Consider the following 21,259-nt stretch of genomic DNA (forward strand, 5'->3'; position numbering starts at 1 on the left):
AATTTCTGTATAATATGCATCTATATACAAAGCATTATCTTTATGACTCATTTTAATGTGTTGATTTTATCAAGGAAAAAGCATTCCTCCCATTATAGCTAATCTATCCCGTGATAATTCAACTGACTGGCAACTTAGTATGGATCAGAATCCACCTGGGGAATGCATTAAAATGTGGTCCTTGACACCCCCACCCCCAATCCAGAGATTCTAAGTATATAGATTTTGGGGGAGGGCCTAGGAATCTTCATTTTAGACAAGCAGGACAAGGTGAGGATTAACAAGTGCCAGTTTCTAGGAAGCAGAGAAAGGGGCAAACTTGAGACTTAACATTAATGGATTATATTTGTAAGAAGATAAAAACAGACGAGTCCCAGATAGTCAAGGCATGCTGGGATTCTCATCCCCCAACCGTCTCGGTCTGCAGCACATCCACAGCAGTACCGGGTGACGTGTAGCCTCCATATCAACTTCTCTTCCTGCAGGAAATATAATGGCAGCAACATTGCCTGGTGATGCCATTAAAATATATTTTGATGCGTTTTTCTGTCTGACTCAGTGTCCTCTGGTTGGTAAACATCTCTGCTAACTTGATTCCTTTCTCTGCCTGTCTGCATCCAGGAATCATAGAATTTTTAGGTTAGTTCATTTTGCTCATCCATCCCAACCTCATTTTATAGATGAGAGAAGAATTGATCCTCTTTTTCCTCCTAGTGCTCGCTGTCTTCCTTGCTTATTCACAAGAAGGGATTGAGACATATGTCTATCCGTGATACTTAAGCTAAGTGTGGAGAATATAAGACGTATTTGACTTGTTCATATTGAATTGAGCTTTATACTCCCTGTACATAATTTAAAAATCCGATAACTTAATGTGAATATGTTTATTAAAATGATACCAGGTCCTTTTGTAATACCCTTGGCATTCTGTTGGTGGTTTGCTTCTGTTGGAGGATGCCAGTGGCCTGGAACCTTCCTAGAAATGAGTTTCTTTCTCTATTCCTATCGTGCCTAAGGGGAAAAGATGGAGCAACTTTCATGAAGTGAGTTCTATAACTTCCATGCATTATTTCAGCCATCTTTATTAGAATATCAGAATAACCTGGTGTGGCGGAAATCGAGGCAGAGAGGATCAGTAATGCAGTTGATGAGATTTTCACACCGTAGGGTCTGACTCCAAAGCCCAGGCTCTTCTCTCCATACACCGTATTGTTTCCCCAGGCACAGATAGATAATATGAAATAGATCACTCTTTCTGATTTTAGCTTAGAGACCTTTGTCCCTGATACTATTGTAACCTCAGAACTTTTGACAAGAAACAAGTGGAGCACAGCTAATGCACAAACTTGAAATTGTTGAACAAATATCAACTATGTGCCAGGTACCAGATTAAGACCCCACGCTCATGGGGCCTCCTAGTTTTCCCCACCTGTCCTTATCTACCATCCATATGCTACTGCAAGCTTTCCTTTTAAACTGAAAACACCAGTGGATTTCTACACTGATAAGACCATCGATTTGTGTCTTGCTATAGTTGTTACTGTCCTTTGCAGCGCTAAATGTTCCCAGAGTCACTATGCCAGTTGAAAGTGGAGAACAGCTCCTTGGGGGATTGCCGGAGGTGCTCAGCAAGTGTTTGTTGATTACCCTCTGAGGCCCTAAGGAAGTTTATGATGGGGAGAGGGAAAGAGCCCAGAGCCCTGCAGAGGGAGGTTGGAGGAGATTAAAAAAAAAAAAAAAAAAAAAAAAACCACTCACCATGGTGTGAGAAACCAGACCAACCGGCAGGCCTGAGACTTGTCCCTGTGTCCCACTGTGTGACCTGGGGAAAGAAAGTCATGTAACTTTGCTGGCTTGGTTTCCTCATCTGTGACCAAGGAAGGTATGGCTCAGTGATGACCGAGGTTTCTTCTGGCTTCAAGATGAATTATGTTCCCTCTCCAGCAAAGAAGCAGAGGAGCCACGATAAGCAAGTAGAGAGGTGGAGTGAGAGTTAACACCATGCTTGAGGTCTGCCAGGGGTCCTGATTTCAGAGTCCCCTCTGACTCTCCTCATAGAATGACTAATACCAGTCAGATTCTGGGTTCTGCTTTTACCTTACACTTTTGAGGAAAGTGTGTGAATTTAAGGATGGGAGATTGCTTGCTTTGGGAAAATTAGTATGCTTACCAACAGATGGAGACTGGCTGGGAATCAATGAGAAGATAATCAAGTGGGAGGTAGGGAATTATGGTTGTCAAATTATGTGGCCAGAAAGAACCTTAGAAATAAACTAGCCCCATCTCTTCACATTTTAGATAAGAATATAGGAGCCCAGGGACATCATGGGATTTACTCAGGATCACACAGGTAGTAGCAAACTGGGAAGAGAACCCAGTGTCCAGTGCTTAGTCCAGTTCACTCTCTGCAGAAGGAGGGGGGTCCTCTCTTAAGGCAGGTGATCAGGAAAGCAGATGGCAGTCAGAAAGCAAAGCTTAAAGAGAGGCTGAAGCTGTTCCATTAGAGAGAGTGGACCATAATGCCTGCTGGGCTTCAAGTACCCAGTTGGACACCATGATGCAAAACTACCATCCTGTTGACCACTGGGATTCTTGTCAATTAAAGTAGTCAAGAAAATTTCTTTTTAAACTGGGAGAAGCAGAAGGTGGATTCCTATTTTTGAAAGTGCTTTTTTCTCTTTTATTTCAATGCAAATTACTAAGCTATAAAATAATTTAATTTTGAGAGGAATTAAGTATTTTCTGAAGGAATATGAAGAAGACAACCCAGCTTGCACTGGCCACTGGTATGCGTGTGTTATGCTGGCCTGTTTTGCTGGCCATTTTTATACATGCGTTCATCCCCTGCTGCATTTTCATGAGAAAACTAGTGGCTATTTAAATCCTAGAGGAACATCTTGGGGTTATTTCAGCAATCCATGAATGCAGGCTTTGTGCAAGGTGAGATAGATATGAGCTGTCCCTTCCTTCCTGCTTTGTGAGTTGGATATTGTTTCTAGGCCCCATATTGTTTGTGTTATTTTTCCTGTTCGTGTGTTAGAACAACTTCTGATTATTTGTAGAGTTGATCACAATTAGATAATAAGACCACAAATTCAGTAAAAACAAAGCCGGATATATTATCTTGCCAGGCCAGGGGGACCCACATTTGGAATCACAGTCTCCCTAAACCTGCATGCATTTTCATGTAGACATAAAGACTTCTGATTAGCTCTGATAGAAGGTTTATTCACTTCTAGAACAAAGTGAGGATTTCCTCTTTAAAAAAATCTACTCAGTGGGGCACCTGGATAGCTCAGTCGATTGGGGCATCCACTCTTGATTTGGTTCAGGTCATGGTCTCAAGGTGGTAGGATTGAGCCCTGGGTTGGGAGTCTGCTCGGGACTCTCTCCCTCTCCTTCTACCCCTCCCCCTGCTCACTCTTGCCCACGCGTGCTCTCTCTGTCACTTAAATAAATAAATAAAATCTAAAAAAAAAAAAAAAATCAATATTCTGGTCTGTCCCTGCTTACACCTACTTATTCTGGTCTTGTAGTCCCTGACGTGAGCTCAAAGAGCGAGGCTTCTCAAGGTCTCCGCGCTGTATTTATGCTCGTGTGTGGAAGCAGTTGACTATCTCACAGTAGCCAAAGTCATACCTGCTTCCTGGGTGCCTGCTGCTGAACCCTACCTCCTGTGGTGTTCCACCTTTGCTTTAATGGGAGGACCACCCTGAGGAAGCAGAAGGCACCAGGATAGATGGAAAAAGCAGTGAGTGGCATGGACATGAGGCCTCGAATGGGGTTTTACTCAGACGTTAGAGAATGTAGCCTACCCCAAGTGCTGGGCTAAATAGGGTTAAAAAAAAAAAAGAACCAGACCTTTAAATTTTTTCCTGTCCAGGTCTAGCAATTCTGGAGTTTCTTTAGCCACTACCCCCTATGATTTGACTTTGTGCACAGAAGCACGGGTTGATTACCTGGGAAACACATGTTTTCCTAAACGAACATACACGGCAGGGTTGGCCTCTTGCCCTATTTTGCTGTATATTTAACACTCTTAATACTTGGTTTTGGTTTTGACATTTTCAGGAAATCACTCAAGAACTTTTTGCCACATTTGAATCATCTATTTTAAGACTTTCTTTTCTATTTATTGTCACGAGTTTCTGATAAGGTGATTTGGTGCTTCTCTATTTTAGGAAATACTTTTTGAGGGCTTTTTTTTTTTTTTTTTTTGTAAATGAAGTTTAAATGGGAGTCTTACCTCGGAGCCTAGTCGCTACCTTACATTAAAAAATGACCTATTTCTTCGCCCCAGGAGGTTCCCTTGCTTAGGGAAGATAAAAAAAAAAAAAAAGTCGGGTGATTAGTCATTGTGGCGTTCAGCAAACAAATCCTTTGGAGGCCATGATTTACGTTACTGGTTGGAGAAAAAGGTTCTATGTGTCTCTAGATGGTTAGTGCCGCGAAAGGTAAGCGCCGTGTATTCCCAGAAGGTCCGTCGAGTGTCCTGTTTGTTGTGTTCAGGCTTCTAAACCCGGTGGCCATTTTCTGTGAGTTTGAATCCCTGTGTGATGAAGCTCCTCCCACTGTGGAGTCTCTGAGCATTTGTTTTCTAAAATGAAAGCACAAGCAGAAACTCGAGCTGTTCTGCAGAACAGCCTGTTCTTCAGATTTTTTTAGATCAGTATATTTAAAAGCATAATTTTTAAACAGCCTATTGCGGGTTGTTTTTATCTGCAGTGGGTTTGGGTTTGTTTGGGGATTTCACTTTTTTTTTTTTTAAGTGTAGACAACGTATTTATCGCTGTGATCGCTCCCTGTCCATCCCCCCCCCCCCCCCCCCCCCCCCCCCCGCCACTTTTAGTCCAACAGGTGAGCCGGGGAACTATTCGGATACGTGCCTACTGCCAGAAACCATCCTTCGGCTTCAATTTAGTGTCTTTTCTGGAGAGAAATTGGCAGAAGCTCCCTGGGACTCAGTTCCTTTCATATTCTAACCCCCTCTCCAGCCTTTTCCACCCACCAGTTTTCCCCAGGCCATTTCTTTTGTCTAAACCGCTGTGCGTCCATTTGTGTGACCAGCCAGAGCTTCTGCCACTTTCCCACAGTGCAGAAGCTCTTGTGCCTCTAGTTGTACATCCGTCCGACCTGCCCGTGGGCTTGCCCGACCGCCCTGCCAGTCACCTGTATCTCCTGGACCCTGGGAGGAGGTGACTGTTGCACAATCCCATGTTGCCTCGGGGATCTGGGCTGCCATGCCTGGCCTCACTCCAGAGATCGCAGTGTGGGCAGCGGTGGCTTCAAACTGGAAAAGTGGGTGGGGGAAGAGAAATGATGGAAAACAACGGGAGGAGGAAATGTGTGTGCAAGGAAAGTAGTACGTGGACTCGAATATATGAGAGCTTGGGTCTGTGAAAATGATCTCTGTGTGCTGGCACCTTACCCGTGGTGGGGAGGTGGGGAGAGACTGCCAACCATGGGCTGTCTGTTGACAACGGGAAGGAAGTGTGGCAGGACAGGGCAAGAGCATCCGCAGCTTTCCTTCGGGAGGCCAGAGGCTGGAAGGATCAACTCTGCATCCCCACCCCGCACTCCAGGGTCTCTAGAGCTGAATTTGCTTCCTCGGGTTGACCACCATTGTTCTACTGAGGAGTTTGCAGAGATTCCCTGGAGACACTTGTGATCCTGGGGGATATGCTTTATTGTGTTGATCCCATTGTTTGAAGCTCTGACTGCTGGGTTGCCCAGGCTGCGCTTCTGTGGTCTGGTTTTTGGAATCGTTATTTGTGTCATATAGTAGTGAAGCATGGTATCGTCCAAATTACTCTGACCCAGTAAGGAGCTACTGGTAAATGCCTGTGCATTCTCAGCAGTTATTGCTCCCCTCACCACATCATCTGCTAATGAGGAGTACGGAGCCCCGTTTGAGAAGGAAAGCCAGGTGCTTCCAGGAGTGTCAATCTGATTTTGTGGAGCTCAAGCTAACCTTATGGTTAAAGTGACTTTTGGAGCAAAGCGAAGAGTTTACTATCTGCCACTCTGCCCTCTAGGATTCATATATTAAGAAATTTTCTTAATGAACAAACATGAACAGGAGGGATCCTGAAGAATATATTCTATGATGCACATATATTCTGTGTCACAGCTTCTCACCACCTGTCCTTCATTAAGATGGAATACTTTAGTAGTTATGGAAGCTGGAATACGGATACTTGACCACATAAATTTTAGAGGACAGTGAATCACCAAAGTTTAGGACAGTGAATCACGGTACAGAGACTGAAACGTTGTAGGCAGGATAAAACTTCTAAGTGGTTTATACTTACGTTATTGTAGATCAGGGTCTAAAGTTCAGATACATACAGACCAGGAAGGTAATATGAATGTTCAGTGCAGGCTGGGTACAAGAAGATGGAATCGTAAAGTGGTGGCAAACCGGAGGCATGAAATTTTTAAAAAATACTGTAGGGCCAGATGAAACACATCTGCGGGCTGAATCCAGCCTCTGGACTGCCTGCATGCCAGTTAGAGAGCCATCCCATCAGACTCAGCCCACCAGTCTGCATTTCCTCCGTGGCGGCCTGCCCAGGCCTTTCCTGCAGAGCGCTGGGCTTGAGGTTCTCCAAGACCCATCCCAAGGAAAAGTCATGGCCACTGAACCTTCTCTGTGTCACAGCAAATAAGGGAGCCACTTTGGAGATAAACTGTGTTCGTGTCATACAAGCAAAGCAATTTGTCAGTGGGATCAGCAGCAGAACACAAGCGTGTACATCCAAGGATATCTGGAGGACATCTGGAGAGGCAGGAGACGTCACGGCCTCGATTAAGCTGCCCAGTGCTCGGCCTGCCCAATAGTACACGACAGATAGAACACGACGAACCCACCAAAGGAAGCCACTCCCTGTTCAGGCACATTACTCCCAAGGCAGCGGAATAGAGCCAAGACTGCAGGGGTGGCTGGCGCCAGGCCCTGGGGTGACTGTGAAGGGCAGCAGGCATTTCGTGATATACCTAGTCTCCCGTTTTGACTGGCTCGGCCCAAAGATGCTTTCTGAAATATCAAGCAGTTAGCCACTTCCTAACTAGTCCCAGACGAGGACAGTGTGAGAACTGGCCCCTATCTCCATTGACACTTGAATGACCTTCCGCACATCCTGGAGTTTATAATGCCTTGCCTTTTTTTTTTTTTTTTCTAAATCTCTTTTAGCTACTCCTGTATTCCCTTGTACTCTTGGTGCTGACTTGTTACGTCTATACAGCACTTAGCACAGGATCTCACATGTAGAAAGTGCTCAGTAAATATTAGCTCTTGTAGTTGGCGTCATCACCATCACCATCATAATGTTTATGATTGCACTAGCAGGTCAGGGAACTTGGTTTCCTTAAGCCATCAACTCAACTGTGTACCTCAGCTGTCTCCACCCTGATGTAAATGAACACGGGCCACATAGCAGTGACCCACCGTGTTGGAAAGTGCCTTAACAAGATGCCCCTCTGACAGGTGCACGTTAATGTGTGGGGAGCAGAGAGACAGACTTGCATGGAGACCCGTCCTTATGGGCTTGCCAGCTTGGAGATGCTTTGGGACAGGTCTCTGGGGCAGGGGCTGGGAGATGTGCCTTTTACATAATACCATAGGGATGTATGATGGGGTGGTTTTGACCATGTTAGGAATCTGATTCTGAAGGCTTGTGTCCCCTGCCTGTGACTTTAACCTGAACACAGCACCTGGTTCCTGCACCTGGTTCCTTTCCACCCTCCCCACCCCCCATGGCCCTTATGGCCATGCAAACCATGTTGCCAAGGAGGGAAATTCCTGTGTTACGAGGCCAGAAAACCTTTGTGTGTCAAGGAACTGACACAAATCATTTTAATGTGGGACATGTAGCAGAGTAAAAATGAGTGATGCACTCTTGGTGAGGACTTGAGGACCCCGGTAGGTATGAGAATGAAGGTGTAACCTTCTTAATATTCTGTAATGTTGGTGACTGAGACTTTTGCCTGCTCCTAAGAAAACATTCTGAAATATGGAAATAACTTATCCCATGCTGCCTCGGTGACTTGTCTGGACCGGAAGCTACTGGGGTGGTGAGGACAAAATGGCCACAGCATCATAGAGACGAAACCCTACCTATAGAAGTGAATTAATGACAAGCCTTTTCAGCCTTTCATGGCTTTCATCTGTGTTTTGAGGGTAACATAGTCTAGCATTTTGTTAATTTATGATTGTGATGATTTTTTTTCCTCATGTCCTGTACACTTGGCAGCCTGGGGTCCCTCAGGCAGCATAAGATTTGGAAGTGCAGCTACAGATCTTAGTTCCTGAAACAGCTCTCTCTCTTCCTCTTTGCTTCCTCCTCTTCCTGCCACTGGCAGGGAATTTTGCTTGGCGTTCTGGATCTCAGTTCCCTCTCTCATTTATCCAGAGGAGTTGATGCCATGGTGTTTAGTAGGTTGGATGGTGGCCCCAAAAAGATATGTTCAGATCCCGGTGCTGTGAACATGACCTTATTTGGAGAAAGGGTCTTTGCAGATGTAAGTTAGTTAAAGATCTTGAGATGAGTTCATCCTGGATTGTGGGCTGGCCCTAAATCCAAAGACAACTGGCCTTATGAGAAACACAGGGAGGAGCAACACAGGAGGAGAAGGCCATGTGAAGACGTAGGTAGAGATCAGAGTGACAAAACCACAAACCAGAGACTGCCCAGAACAACCAGAAGCTGGAAAAGGCAAGGAAGGATTGTTCTCCCGAGTCTTTGTAGAGAGCACAGACCTATGACGCCTTGATTTCGAACTTCCAGCCTCCAGAAATATGAGAGGATGAGTTTCTGTTGTTGTAAGTCACCAAGGTTGTGTAACTTGTTACAGCATGATTAGGAAGCTGATACAGTGTCCAGTCCTTGTCTTGATTCAGAAATGCCTCTGAGCTTGTTAAAAATCAGTTTCTGGGGCTTGACCCCTGACCTTTCTGAATCTGTGGGTCTCTGGCACCAAGAAACTAAAGTGTTGTTTTGTTTTGTTTTGTTTTTACATGAGAGCTCACTTTCATGAGAGCGAGCACTAGAGAGAAAGCATAAGCAGAAGGAGGGGCAGAGGGAGAGGGAGAAGCAGACTCCCCATTGAGCAAGGGGGCCCGATGCAGTACTTGATCCCAGGACTTCAGTCTTCCTACCTTGTTAGAAGTGCGAACTCTTCTCTTTGTAGCATTCCAGCTGTTCTCTCTTTAAATCTCAGGCTGAATTCGTAGGATTTCAGGATGATTTGAAAGTTATCCAGGTAAGTTGGTGGGGACAGGTGACTTGGGGACCCTATTCTTCCCGATCCCAGGACTTTGGGATCATGACCCGAGCTGAAGGCAGTTAAACGACTGAGCCAGCCAGGTGCCCTGAAACTAAAGTTTTAATAAGGGCCTTCAGGTGGTTCTGATACATCTGTTACCCCTTTGGTAGTGGTATTCCTCAAGTTCCTTCTGTTCATCCACTTTACCTTCCTTGGCCAATATCCCTGCTCATGATTGCGACCACATCCTGTGTGTCAATGCAGTGCACATCTAATTCTTCAGCCCAGCTTCCTTTCAGCAATAAAATCTCTTTTGGATGCCTCTTGATTGAGAGCACCACTTGCATCTCCCACAGGCTCCTCAGGGAGCACAGACTTCATTATCGTCCTCCTAAACCAGCTCTTTGATCTGGTTCCCTACCTGCCAATGGCACACTGAGGTAATGAAACTGGGTATTAACCTTCATTCTTCCCCTCTCTCTCTCCTCTGAATTCCAGTGAGTTGATTCTTTCATCCAAATGGCTTTCAGGTCTTTCTCCCCTGTTCATTCCCCACCACCTTCTCCTTGTCTTCTTTTCAGACTCCCTCCAGACATCCTTCTCACCAAATGGTTCCCAGAAAGATTTGTCTACAAATTTGCCAGATGATTCCCGCTGAAAATCTTTTAAATGACTCACTATCGTCCAGGCTGCTCATTAGAATCATCTGGAGATTTTTTTTTTTTAATTGCAATACCTAGTATTCACCCAAGACCAAACAAAACAGAATCTCCAGTTGGAGCCTAGTGTTGGTTCTTTATTCAGTTCCCATAGGTGATGCAGTTTAGGGTTGAGAACTTCTAGACTAGATGATAAAATCCAAAGTCTTGATAGTATCCCAAACTCCTCAACTATATCCCTGCTAATCTCTCCCTCTCCATCTCCATCAGACCCTACCCACACCCTGTGCGGCAGCCATACCCACCTCTTGCCATTCCCTAAATGTGTCATTCTATCTCACGCCCGCTTGCCTTTGCTTAGACCTCTGCCTGGAATAGAATGCCCCTTTCTCTCTGGGATTCCAAGAAATGCTCTCTGTCTTTCAAGACTTAGTTCCATCTCTCTCTCCTTGACTCTTCTTCCCCAAACTCAGTTTAAGGCTGCGTGCTCCAGAGTCCTAGGCCCACTTGCTAGTGCGCTTTGATTATCACAGAGGAGCTGTTTGTCCGCATGTCTGTCTCTTCCATTAGACTATGGCATCCAAAAAGTGGCTGAATGAGGGAAGAAATAAAGGAGTAAACAAAGCCAAGGGGATGAAATAGTGTTTTTGCTTCCTAAATTATTGCACCTGTGCTACCTTATATCTCATCAGACACTTAAAACTCTGCTTGGTTTTAATGAATGTAATGAAGCTGTAGAAGTAGCAGTAGTTGTGTGTAATGCCATTAATTGAATGTTTGCTAGCTGCAGTCTCCATAGTTATTGTTTCATTTAACTAACTCAATAATCATCTCAGGCATCATTCCCATTTTACAGAGTGAACTAAACAAAATGCTTGCCATCAGGTAAAGCAAGATGGCAGAGAACACAAAGTGGAATGCATGGATGATAACCTGGTCAGCTGTATTAATAGCATATAGGCTGGTCAGGAAAAACTGGTTCTGTTGATCAAAATAGCTCTTGGTGAGTAGTCTTTTGAGTGACATGTTCACATTTGGCACCAAATTTGACATAAAACAAACAAAGCCATTAAACAGCACTCAAAAGATGAGATGGTGATTTCTATTTATTAACATTTGGGATCACATAAATACAGTCTTCCTGTTCAGCGTGCTAGAAGGAGTGTGTGACCCAGAGTCACAAGATCAGGGTTGAAAACCCAGCTGTGCCAATTACACAATATATGATGTTAGGATTTTGGCTTAATTTTTTTGAGCCTCAGGGTCTTCGTCTCTGAAATGAAAATATTATTTCACAGCCAACAGGGGTGTTGTGAGAAAAGAAAATGAAATGGTATGTACGAATGTGATTTGGAAATGGTATAGGACTAAATGGGATTGAGGCTGAGCATCCTTGTCCTTGTCCTTTGTTTGGGTCCAGAAGGTTGGCCTTTGGGAAGTGTTGGGATGGGGAAGGGTGATGTTCTGCGGGGTCAGTGGATATGGGCACTGAAACAGTTACAGGTTGTCTGATTTCCTGGGGGGGATGGGCAGGGTATGAGGATGCTGGGCTATGAGCCCCAGAAAAACGCATGGCATGAGCCAGTTGGGGAGGATGTGAGAATGGAGACAAGTGGTTAGAAAATTAGAGTCCTGTTGTGCTTAACGAAACAACAGAGCTGAGAGAATGTAACTGGACAGGGTTTTACGCCGGTTCACCTCTAAGCAGGGGCTAGCCTAGGGACCACAGGTCAGGTCCACAGAGTTTGACCTCTTGTTCTTTCAAGTAAAAGTTTTCTTTGCTGCAGCTCAGAAGTTTTCTGAATCTCCACGTAAGAGCTCACTTCCCTGAGGTCTCAGGGTCTTGGTTCTTAACCTATTAATCCGGTAACACAGCCAGAGCTGTTCTTCACAGGGTCACTTCCTCATCGTGTGGATTCAACCTCCTTCTTCCTCAGAAATGAAACCAAGCCTTTATCTTTTTTATTCTGATAGATTGAAAAATATTTTCCAAGTCCTGATCTCGAAATACGATCTGTTCGGGTGAAGGGTGTGCATGTGTGAGAAGAATGACCACATTCTGCCACTGTCTGGAGGTGGGCATAGGAAACAGCCCTGCCTTTCTGTCAGAGACATCGCCCTTCTGAACTTAACCTGTAAGTTTCCAGAGTGTGAATCTGTGTGACATGTTTTTTAAAAAAAAAAATCCAGTAGATCTAATATGAGACAGAATTGACGTTCTAAAAATATCCCAGCACACTGGAGATGAGGAACAAAATGAACGTGATTCAATTTCATCAGAATAAATGAGGGAATTTTTGAGCTAAAAAAATTCAGGCTTGGAAGTTTGGAAGCCAAGGAGGAAGAAGAAAACAGGGGAAGAAAAGAGAACTCCATGCCCCCCAAAAAAGAAAAAACACCTGTATATCCTAAATAAAATAAATTACCAAGCGCTGTTTGCTTACTATTTGCACTTGCAAGTCCTCAGATACTCTGATTTAATCTTCCCACACTCTGTGAGGTGCGTAGCATTCACTCCATTTTATAAATGAGGAGATTGAGACTTAGGGAGGTCAAGTCCTTCTGTGGTCATGCTGTTAGTAAGCAGGTCCCAGCATCTGCCTGTTGAGCCTGGTACAGTGAAGCATGTGGGACCAGAAGTCTAGCAGCCAGTTTTCTTTTGTTTTAAAGATTGATTTATTCATGAGAGACAGAGAGAGAGAGAGAGGCAGAGACATAGGCAGAGGGAGAAGCAGGCTCCATGTAGGAGCCCGATGCAGGACTTGATCCCAGGACCCAGGGAATAGGACCTGAGCCGAAGGCAGACGCTCAACCATTGAGCCACCCAGGTGCCTAAGCAACCAGTTTTGATCAGACCATGAGCTCTTAGGCAAGTCATTTGACTTCTCCATCCCTCAATCTTCTCACATCCAAAATGAGAGGACCAAATCTGATGCTGCTTTGGTCTACAAAACCCTTTGCAGTGGAATACCAGAAGGAATTTAAGATGTTTAGCCCAGGGAGAGGGCCATGCAGAGTAAGCCTTCAAAGGGCTGTCATCCGGGCAGAGGCTACAATTGAGGACTCCTTCTTTGTTCCCGGTGAGGACTGCTCCTCTGAGGAGGAAATGGCTGTGCTGGGTGGAGCCCTCACCATCCCCTCACCCCCTCCACCTCCCACCCCAATCTGAAGAATCTCTAGAAGCCATTCGTGGCAAATTAAGAATGAGTAAGAGTGCAACGTCCACTAAGAAGCAGGTTCTTTGCTTTTTGTTACCTAGAACACTCAGTGTCCATTTATTTTGGAGCAGTAGCTGCTCTTCTGCCCGTTTTGAGAAAGATTTGGGGCATTGGATTACCAGCTACCCCGACACGAGCATTTCTGTGTGTGGACTCAGCACCATCTTGTGGATGCAGCTCCCTGGACTGGGGATGGGCTGTGGTCATCAAATGGAAAAGAACCTCAAAACGACCCTGAAAAAGCAGCTGCAGAAGCAAAGCTCTGTTTAAGGGATCACATTTTTTAAAGGGGCTGCCTAATCTTGGAGCTAGGAACTGCCTTAGGGAATTTACTTTGATGACCCAACCCTGTTGTTAAGCCCGACACCTGGAAGAGCAGGATGGGCAGATCCAGGGACACAGCAGCCAGACCTTCCCAGGAGTTGTGTGTCTACCTGGAAGGGTATCAGTGCAGAGGCCTCCTGGAGAGGGAGCCCAAGCTCCTCCCTCCGTGGCCCTGTTCCCTATATCCTGCATCCAGCCCCACCTCCTCTCCTTCTTGCTAGTATTGATTGCCACTCAGGACATAACTTCTTTATTGTGTTTAAAGGCCCCCTTCCTTCCCAGTGAAGTGAGGATGGAACAGAATGAAGGGGTGAAGAGAACAGAGCACTCAGGTTGTAAAATGTGTTGCCTTCCCTAACTCTTGTCTACTAACACTGGTGAGGCTGGCCACTTGGATGTTTTGGCCATTTCTGTGTGTGAAGAGACTGAGTAGTAATAATCTAATCTGCGGCTAGGAGGATGGTCTGAGGCAGTCTTGCTCATCGCCTTTACCCAAAATGGAAGGAGCAATGTGTAGACCCAAAGAAGCCACTGATCTCTTCTCTGCTTATTCTTCACAGTAGGGTTGGGGTGTGTGTGATATCTTTAATGGGCTTGTAGGACCCCCCCCCCAAAAAAAAAAACCAGCAGTCACTAATTTTGTATTTGGCTTTTATGTATCTTAATATTAATATCATGATTCATGTACTCATTCCTTCAAAGTAAACGTTTGTTCTTTTAGTTGCATCACTGCACCTACGCCAGCATATTCTCGCAAGACTTAATATAGGAACCCTTACTGGGTTACCCGCAGTCCCTTATTTTGCTAAATATTTGTTTTTGCACTTCCATGAGTATTTTTTAGCTAACTTCTTTTCTTTTGGGGTCAGCCTGGCTTCCAGCTGCCCAGCCTGTCAGGAGTAGTCTTGCTTCGGCTTGCCAGAAACCCTGGAAGCCTGAGACTCTCCAGGCCACCCATCTTTCCATTCAGCTTCAGAGAAACCCCTGCTTACAAAACGGCCCCTGATTCCAGTAACCTTTCAACCAACAAGTATTAAATTGGTTGCTATTATCAAAATGAGATGGGCAAAAGGAAATGAGTTGTAGGTATTGTTTTCTGGAGTTTTTACAGAAAATTAGGGTGAAAAGAGCAATAGAATATGAGATATCTATGTTGTCTCATCTAATCTTATAAAGAACTGGGTTATATCCATTTTGTAGATTAAAAAAAAAACCAACAACAACAACAGGTTTGGGAGTGCCTGGGTTGGTTGGTTAAGCGGTTGGAGCTCAGTTGGTTAAGCGCCCAACACTTGATTTCAGCTTAGGTCATGATCTTGGGGTCCTGGGATTGAGCCCCTTGTAGGGCTCTGTGCTCAGCAGAGGATCTACTTGAGGATTCTCTCCCCCTCTTCCTCTGCCCCTCCCTGCCACTCCTGCTCACTCTCCTGCGTGCTTGCTTGCACTCTCTCTTTCTCAAATAGGTAAATAAACCTTAAAAAAAAGGAAACAAAAAATAAAAAGAAAAAAAGAAAAAAACAAAACCTGTCTGGAGGTGCTAATTAACTTATCCTAGTTCATACAGCTAGTAAGTGGCAGAACTGGAGTTTAAACCCAAGAGTGTGTAAGCAGAGGCACTGTTTGATCCTCTGAGTCTAAAGATTTAACTGTACAGACAGGACGACTCAATGTACAAGAGAAGGAGAGCTTGAAACTATTGACTACATCTGACAGTTGTCAAAAATTTCCCTCTAGGACTTCAGTAGAAGCCTGAACCAAAATCCCAAATAAGAACATAAACATGTTAAACCCCAAACCGAGCCCACTTTTTTTTTTTTTTTTGCTGAATAAATCTAATCAATCCATTACACTTGCACATAAACTTAAAAAATTGTAAAATCAATAAACCAAAGTGTTCTCTAAAATAAATCCTACATAACAAACGGACATGTTACTAGATTCTTAGTTTGAGGTAAGGAGGAGGTCCCAAGATGTTCGCCCTCTAAAAGTCCCGTGGTATGAGGGGAAAGGAGCAAACGTGGTCTGCCAGGCGTCTGTCTACAGAAAAGGTAAAGAAGCAGAACATAGGGAAGGCTTTGTTTTTTTTTTTTGTTTTGTTTTAGAGAAGGGGACAAGGGACAGAGAGAGGAGAGGGACAATCTTAAGCAGGCTCCATGCCCAGTGTGGAGCCCAACTCAGGGCTCGATCTCACAGCCCTGAGATTCTGACCTGAGCCGAAACCAAGAGTTGGACACCTAACTGACTGAACCACCCAGGCACCCCAAGGGAGGCTTTATGAATGTGAAAGAATGTTGCTATCTAAAACAGGTAACCCAATAAACTGAGGTACGCTAGCTTTGCCTTACATAGCATAATTTGAGTGATCTGACATAAAAGGACAAGAAAACATTATGGAAATTTATAGATGATTTAAGTATATGTCTTAAACATTATTTTAGTCTCCTTCCTATAAAAAGCCTTTTACCAGAATCGCTAATAAATAGCTAAGTTGAATGATTTTTATTTGAATTTTTAATACTTTTTTTCCACCTGTTAAGAAGAAAACTAACAGACAATGCAACTAAAAAAAGAAAAGAATTTAGACAATACTTGTAACTAAATGCCCACATAGGAGCTAAGGCTCAGATGTAACTGCTCTCTGCATTAGGGTAGAATGATCATCTGATAAACCCTTCTGGGAGGAGTGATGAGGACCTTTGGGCACACAGTGAACTAAAACATTTGTCCCTGCCATTGAGGAATTTCACATTCCCTCTATTTGGGGCCTGGGGCCAAGGCTTGTAATATTTGTTCCTACTGACACTTGCAACTAATTATTATTTGGTAATAGTAATATTAATAAAAGCCAACATTTAGTCAGTTTGATTTTGTGCCAGACATATGCCAAGCAACTTATAGATATTATCATTTAATCCGTGTGTTAACCCTGGTAGATTCTATTTTTAGCTCCATTTTGCAGATGAAGAGGCTGAGGTACAAAGAGCTTAAGAAATTTGCCCAAAGGTCACAACCAGAACGTGACAGAGCTAGGGCCATCCGACACCAAAGTTCAGGCTCTCGCCCACTATCCTAGACTGGACGTGGCCTGTCTTACCCTGAATTATCCTTCTGTAGATCTCTGTTTTGTGAACAGACTAATACAGTGCTTTGGGGCCTCTCAGTTCTCCTGATTCAGGAGCATTATTTAATCTCTGCACCCGCTTGGCTTTTCAAAACCCACTTCTTTTTTCTTTCTTTCTTTCTTTCTTTCTTTCTTTCTTTCTTTCTTTCTTTCTGTCTTTCTGTCTTTCTGTCTTTCTGTCTTTCTGTCTTTCTGTCTTTCTGTCTTTCTGTCTTTCTGTCTTTCTTTCTTTCTTTCATTTTATTTATTTATTTGAGAGAAAGCACAAGCAGAGGGAGCAGCAGAGGGAGAAGCAAGGTCCCCCGCTGAGCAGGGAGCCTGATGCAGGACTCCATCCCAGCACTCTGCAGTCATGACCTGAGCCGAAGGCAGACGCCTAACCTACTGAGCCACCCAGGAACCCCTCAATACCTATTTCCTATAGGAGCCCCTGTGTTGCACTCAGTAATTGGTGAGTGGTAGGCATTTGATAAATAGTACCTTGAAATAGAAGTGGATCAAAAATTAATAATTTTGGGGAACCTGGCTGCCTCAGTCGGTAGAATATGCAACTCTTGATCTCAGGGTTGTAAGTTTGAGCCCCATGTTGGACATCAAAATAACTTAAAATCTTTAAAATAATAATATTTATGAGCACCATATATTACTTTGAAGTTTACTTTTTTTTTTTTTTTTAGAAAAACCAATTTAAAGTAGAATGTTACGAAGAATTCCGAATTTCCCTAATGTATTCGCCACAGAGCCACCTGGTGGGCCATATGGCATCTTTGTACATTTTAAAGAAAAGGCCCCCTCCATCTGGCAGGAGGATACAGCCCTCACCAGTGCACCTGCCTGGCCAAGGAGAGCATAAGCTGGCTCTCAGCCTCCCTTTTCTCACAGCATATCACACGGCATAACCTGTCCCCCTGCATGTGGCAGCCCTGCTCAGGTCCAGCCAACAGTTTGCCAAGGACTCACACACTAGTAAGTAGGCTGGCGTCATGAGCATATGAGACTTTGATACCAAGAAAGAGGTGGAAAAACCGAGTTCTTCTTCTTGTTGTTCATAAATCTGAAATTGGTTTTTGAGTCACACTGCTTGGATCTGAACACCAGCTATGCTGCCCACTAGTGAAATGATTCTAGTCAAGTCATACAGCCTCTCTGCATCTCAGTTTTCTCATTTGCAAAATCAGGTTGCCATGAGCTTAATCGAGATGGTGTGTGCAGAGTATGTAGAACAATACTGGATGCATGGACATGGCTGACATATAAGGTGGATTTCCTCCTAACAAATGAACGAGTCTTACTGAGGACATTGATGCATTTGTGGTGGGATGTCAGTGTCACATGAAAGTAGTCCTTGGGAAGGCTACCCAGGGGGGCTCTGACACAAGCAGGAGACAATAGTGAGCTGTTTCTTCATAGCATAGTTCAAAGTCATGGGCCAGTGCATGTGCGCAGCTTTTTTATACTACACCCACATGTTTATTACTTTGAAATTTTATTTTTTTTAAAGCTATTTTAAAAGTTTGTTTCCAAGTTAACCCAAGCACTCAGGGGCAAAGTCCAAATCCTTTGAGTTTAAACTATTTAAGAACAAAATTCATCTGAGTACATTTTAAAGACTTTATTGGCTTTATTCAGTGATTTGTGAATTGGGAAGCATCCAATCTAACAGATAAAAAGGAGCACCAAAGAGCTGTGTAAGACAAGAGATTTTATAGGCAGCAGGGAGCAGAAGAAGGAAGTTACACTAGGCAAATGGATTGGTTATTGCAAGGCTGCTTTCCTTATATAGGACAGCAGGGTATCATTGGGCAGATTGCTTATTTAATGCTGATCAGTTGATTCCTGACTGACTGGTTTAAGATTCCATTTCAGGAAGAGCCAAACTAAGTTATGTTTCAGTTTGGTGACGTGGGGCTTAGCATAGGTGACTCCATTTTGGGCATTGTCTCTCACAGATCAAGGCATATCAGTAGAGCTTCAAGTATTGTTCTTTTCCTTCACTTGAGCCAAAGCAGAAATAGTAAGTCCTTTTTCAGTGTTTTGAAGCCGTGTTTCAATGTTTCAACTTGTTTGAGCAATGACAGCTTTGTGGGCAGTAGATGGCCCTGGCTTGTCCTATCTAGCCCGGCTTTAGGCTAGCAGTGTTGATCTGGTTACGTGTGTGTGTTTCCTTGTAGCATGTCAGAACAACCTCTTGACTTTTTTATGCTCAACAAACATACTCATCCCTTACCATAGGTGACAAATAGGGCAATTCGTGTTGCCTTAATGCTAGATCCAGAAAGCTTGGTTTCAGTGCCCAATGTAGTGGGCTTTAGAAGGCTTGGTGTTTGGTTGCTTTTTGTTTTTGTGTTCATTTAATAAAGCTTTATTAGCACCTGTCATGTGACAAGTCCAGAGCTGGGAGCTGGGGATACTGGTGAACAGTCTTAGTCCTTATAAAACTGATACTCTTGTGGTAAAGGTACACATTTGTTGATACTTAATTACAATCATAATGAGTGCTATGAAAGAAGAAAAGTATGCTAAGAATATGTAATGGATGAACCTAATTAAGGGGGAAAGGATTGTTGGATGGAGATAAGAGTAGGCTGCCATCTGGGCTAGGAGGGCGTTCTAGGATGCAGAAGCAACACATGCAAAGGCCTGGAGGTAGGAAGATCCTAGGCATATTCAAGAAATAGAAAGAAGGCTGCCGAGGCAGGGTAGAGTGGCAGGAAATGGGGTTTAGTCGCAGAGGACTTATAAGCCTTGGTGAAGATATTAGAATTTGGATTTAGGGTGTTAATGAGCTTCACTGGCCAGGTCTCAGTTCCGTGTTTATGGGACTCTTTTCTCCATTTGTCATGGAGAAAGCGCACACCCAGAGTTGGCCCTCCCCTGGAGAGTCTCTTTCCCTGGTGCTCCCCTGAGGCTTCATGCTCACTGCTCTTATGCCATACTCTGACTGACAGATCTCCAGCATGAGCTTCTTGATCTTTGAGCCTGCATCATCCCCAGTCCTATGCTGAGAAGGCAAATCTAAGTACTCATGGGGGAGGGGAGGCAAATGAAAACTCATTTTCCTTATTACACACACTTCAGATTAGCAAATCCTGGCTATGCATTTCCTTTTGTCTTCTGAATGCATGGACTGAATTGAATTGGTAATAGACTTTTAAAAGTCAGCCTTTTTTGGGGTGCTTGGGTAGCTTAATCAGGCATCTGCCTTCAGCTCAGGTCATGATCAACCTTTTTAAATACTGAAATTTTAAGTTGGCAACCTGTGGGTGTAAAAGCCTTGGTGTCAGGTGTGTAACCAATTCTGGGCCATGGAGCAGACCTTAGGACTGACTTAGAGGATGCCTCTGTCCCTCCACTGTCTGCCCGGCTGGCCTTGAGTGCCCAGGCCCAGGGCCATTCTCTACCAATGCTCAGCTTGCCCTGGTGATGGCTGCTCATGGCCAGGGGTCTGCTTGCCTTAACTCCGATCCCACTCTGACACATTCTGCTTCATGACAGGCAGTGTTTCTTGGTTACTTCTTGGCATGTGACCCCAGCTGGCTGCCCCCGGCAGCTCTAGCTCTTGAATCTCAGCCTGGGTCTGTTCCTGCCACGGGCTTCTCAGTGGTGATCCTATACAGTGAGCCTACCGTCTGGACTTGGCACAGGACAGTTCTGCGCTGGGTAGATCAGGTCACCTGCTCTGTCTTCACTCCTGTTGTGAGTGCACATGCCCGTGAGACAGCAGAGAGTGGGGGGCTGAGCACTGTGCTGCCATCCGAAATTACAGCTCCCCTGTAAGCAAGGCACTATCTGGGCTCAGTTTCCACTTGATACTGTGGACCCAATAATATCAGCTTCTATATATACCCCGCACAGACTCTTCTAATTCTCTTAACCCTGTGAGTATATAGTAATATCTCCATTTTACATGCCTACTACACAGGATGGTGAGGGGATTGAAAGAATTAATACGTGAAGTGCTTTACAACCTAAAATGCATCAGATAAAAGCAAACTTATTCTAAATTGATTAGGCAAATTCAAACAAATTGTCATAGCAATATGTAGGGTGCCTACCCATATCTAATACTGATTTAGAAACGTATCTATTTACAGTATGGATTGTCTATTTAGTAATTGAATGTTGAGGGTCTACTATGTGTCAGGCACTATTCTAGGTGCTTAAGATACATCAGGGAAGAATATCAAAGATTACTGCCCTTGTGGCACTTAAATTCTAGCAGGCAGATGGATAGTAAGCAAGAGGTAAAATGTGTAATCTGTTGGAATGTTATGGGTACTGTGGCAAAGAAAAAAGCAGAGCAGCGTTCAAGGTATCAGGAATGCAGGGGAGAAGGACGCGTTGCTCTTTTAATCAGGGTGAGCATTTGTGTTTTTTGTGCACAACCCACTTAAGTCATTCAGCAACTGTTTCCTGAGTGCCTGTCATGTGCTGTGTCCTGTAGATGTAGCAGTGAACAGGATGGACAAGGTCATTTCCCTCCTGGAGCTTCCCTTTTGGTGGGCAGAGTATGGACAATGACCAAGCAAACACATGTGATGACTACAGGTTGAGATGGGTAGTATGAAGGAAAACTATCATACTTCAGGCATTGTGAGAGCAAGTGAAAGCAGGATCAAATAGATGGACAGGGTGGTCCCTCCAGTATGACATTTGACCAGGGCCTGAAGCAT

At 44.3% G+C, this 21,259-nt stretch overlaps 1 protein-coding gene across 13 annotated transcripts in view; it reads left to right on the forward strand.

Moving 5' to 3' along the window:
- ZBTB38 (zinc finger and BTB domain containing 38) overlaps positions 1 to 21,259 on the forward strand; it is a 133,274-nt gene that overhangs the window by 91,438 nt on the left and 20,577 nt on the right. For 3 of the 13 annotated variants that reach the window (XR_005377091.1, XR_005377088.1, XM_038571077.1), the window contains one exon: positions 11,898 to 12,058. The exons of 9 other annotated variants lie outside the window; for them this stretch is intronic. The gene's annotated coding sequence lies outside the window, so the exon portion shown is untranslated. Of the gene's footprint in view, positions 1 to 11,897; positions 12,059 to 13,730; positions 13,752 to 21,259 lie in introns of those variants that run through there. One more of the 13 variants, XR_005377092.1, reaches the window with a different exon arrangement.

This window comes from Canis lupus, chromosome 23 (assembly GCF_011100685.1).
Source record: "Canis lupus familiaris isolate Mischka breed German Shepherd chromosome 23, alternate assembly UU_Cfam_GSD_1.0, whole genome shotgun sequence".
In the NCBI taxonomy this organism is placed as follows: domain Eukaryota; kingdom Metazoa; phylum Chordata; class Mammalia; order Carnivora; family Canidae; genus Canis; species Canis lupus.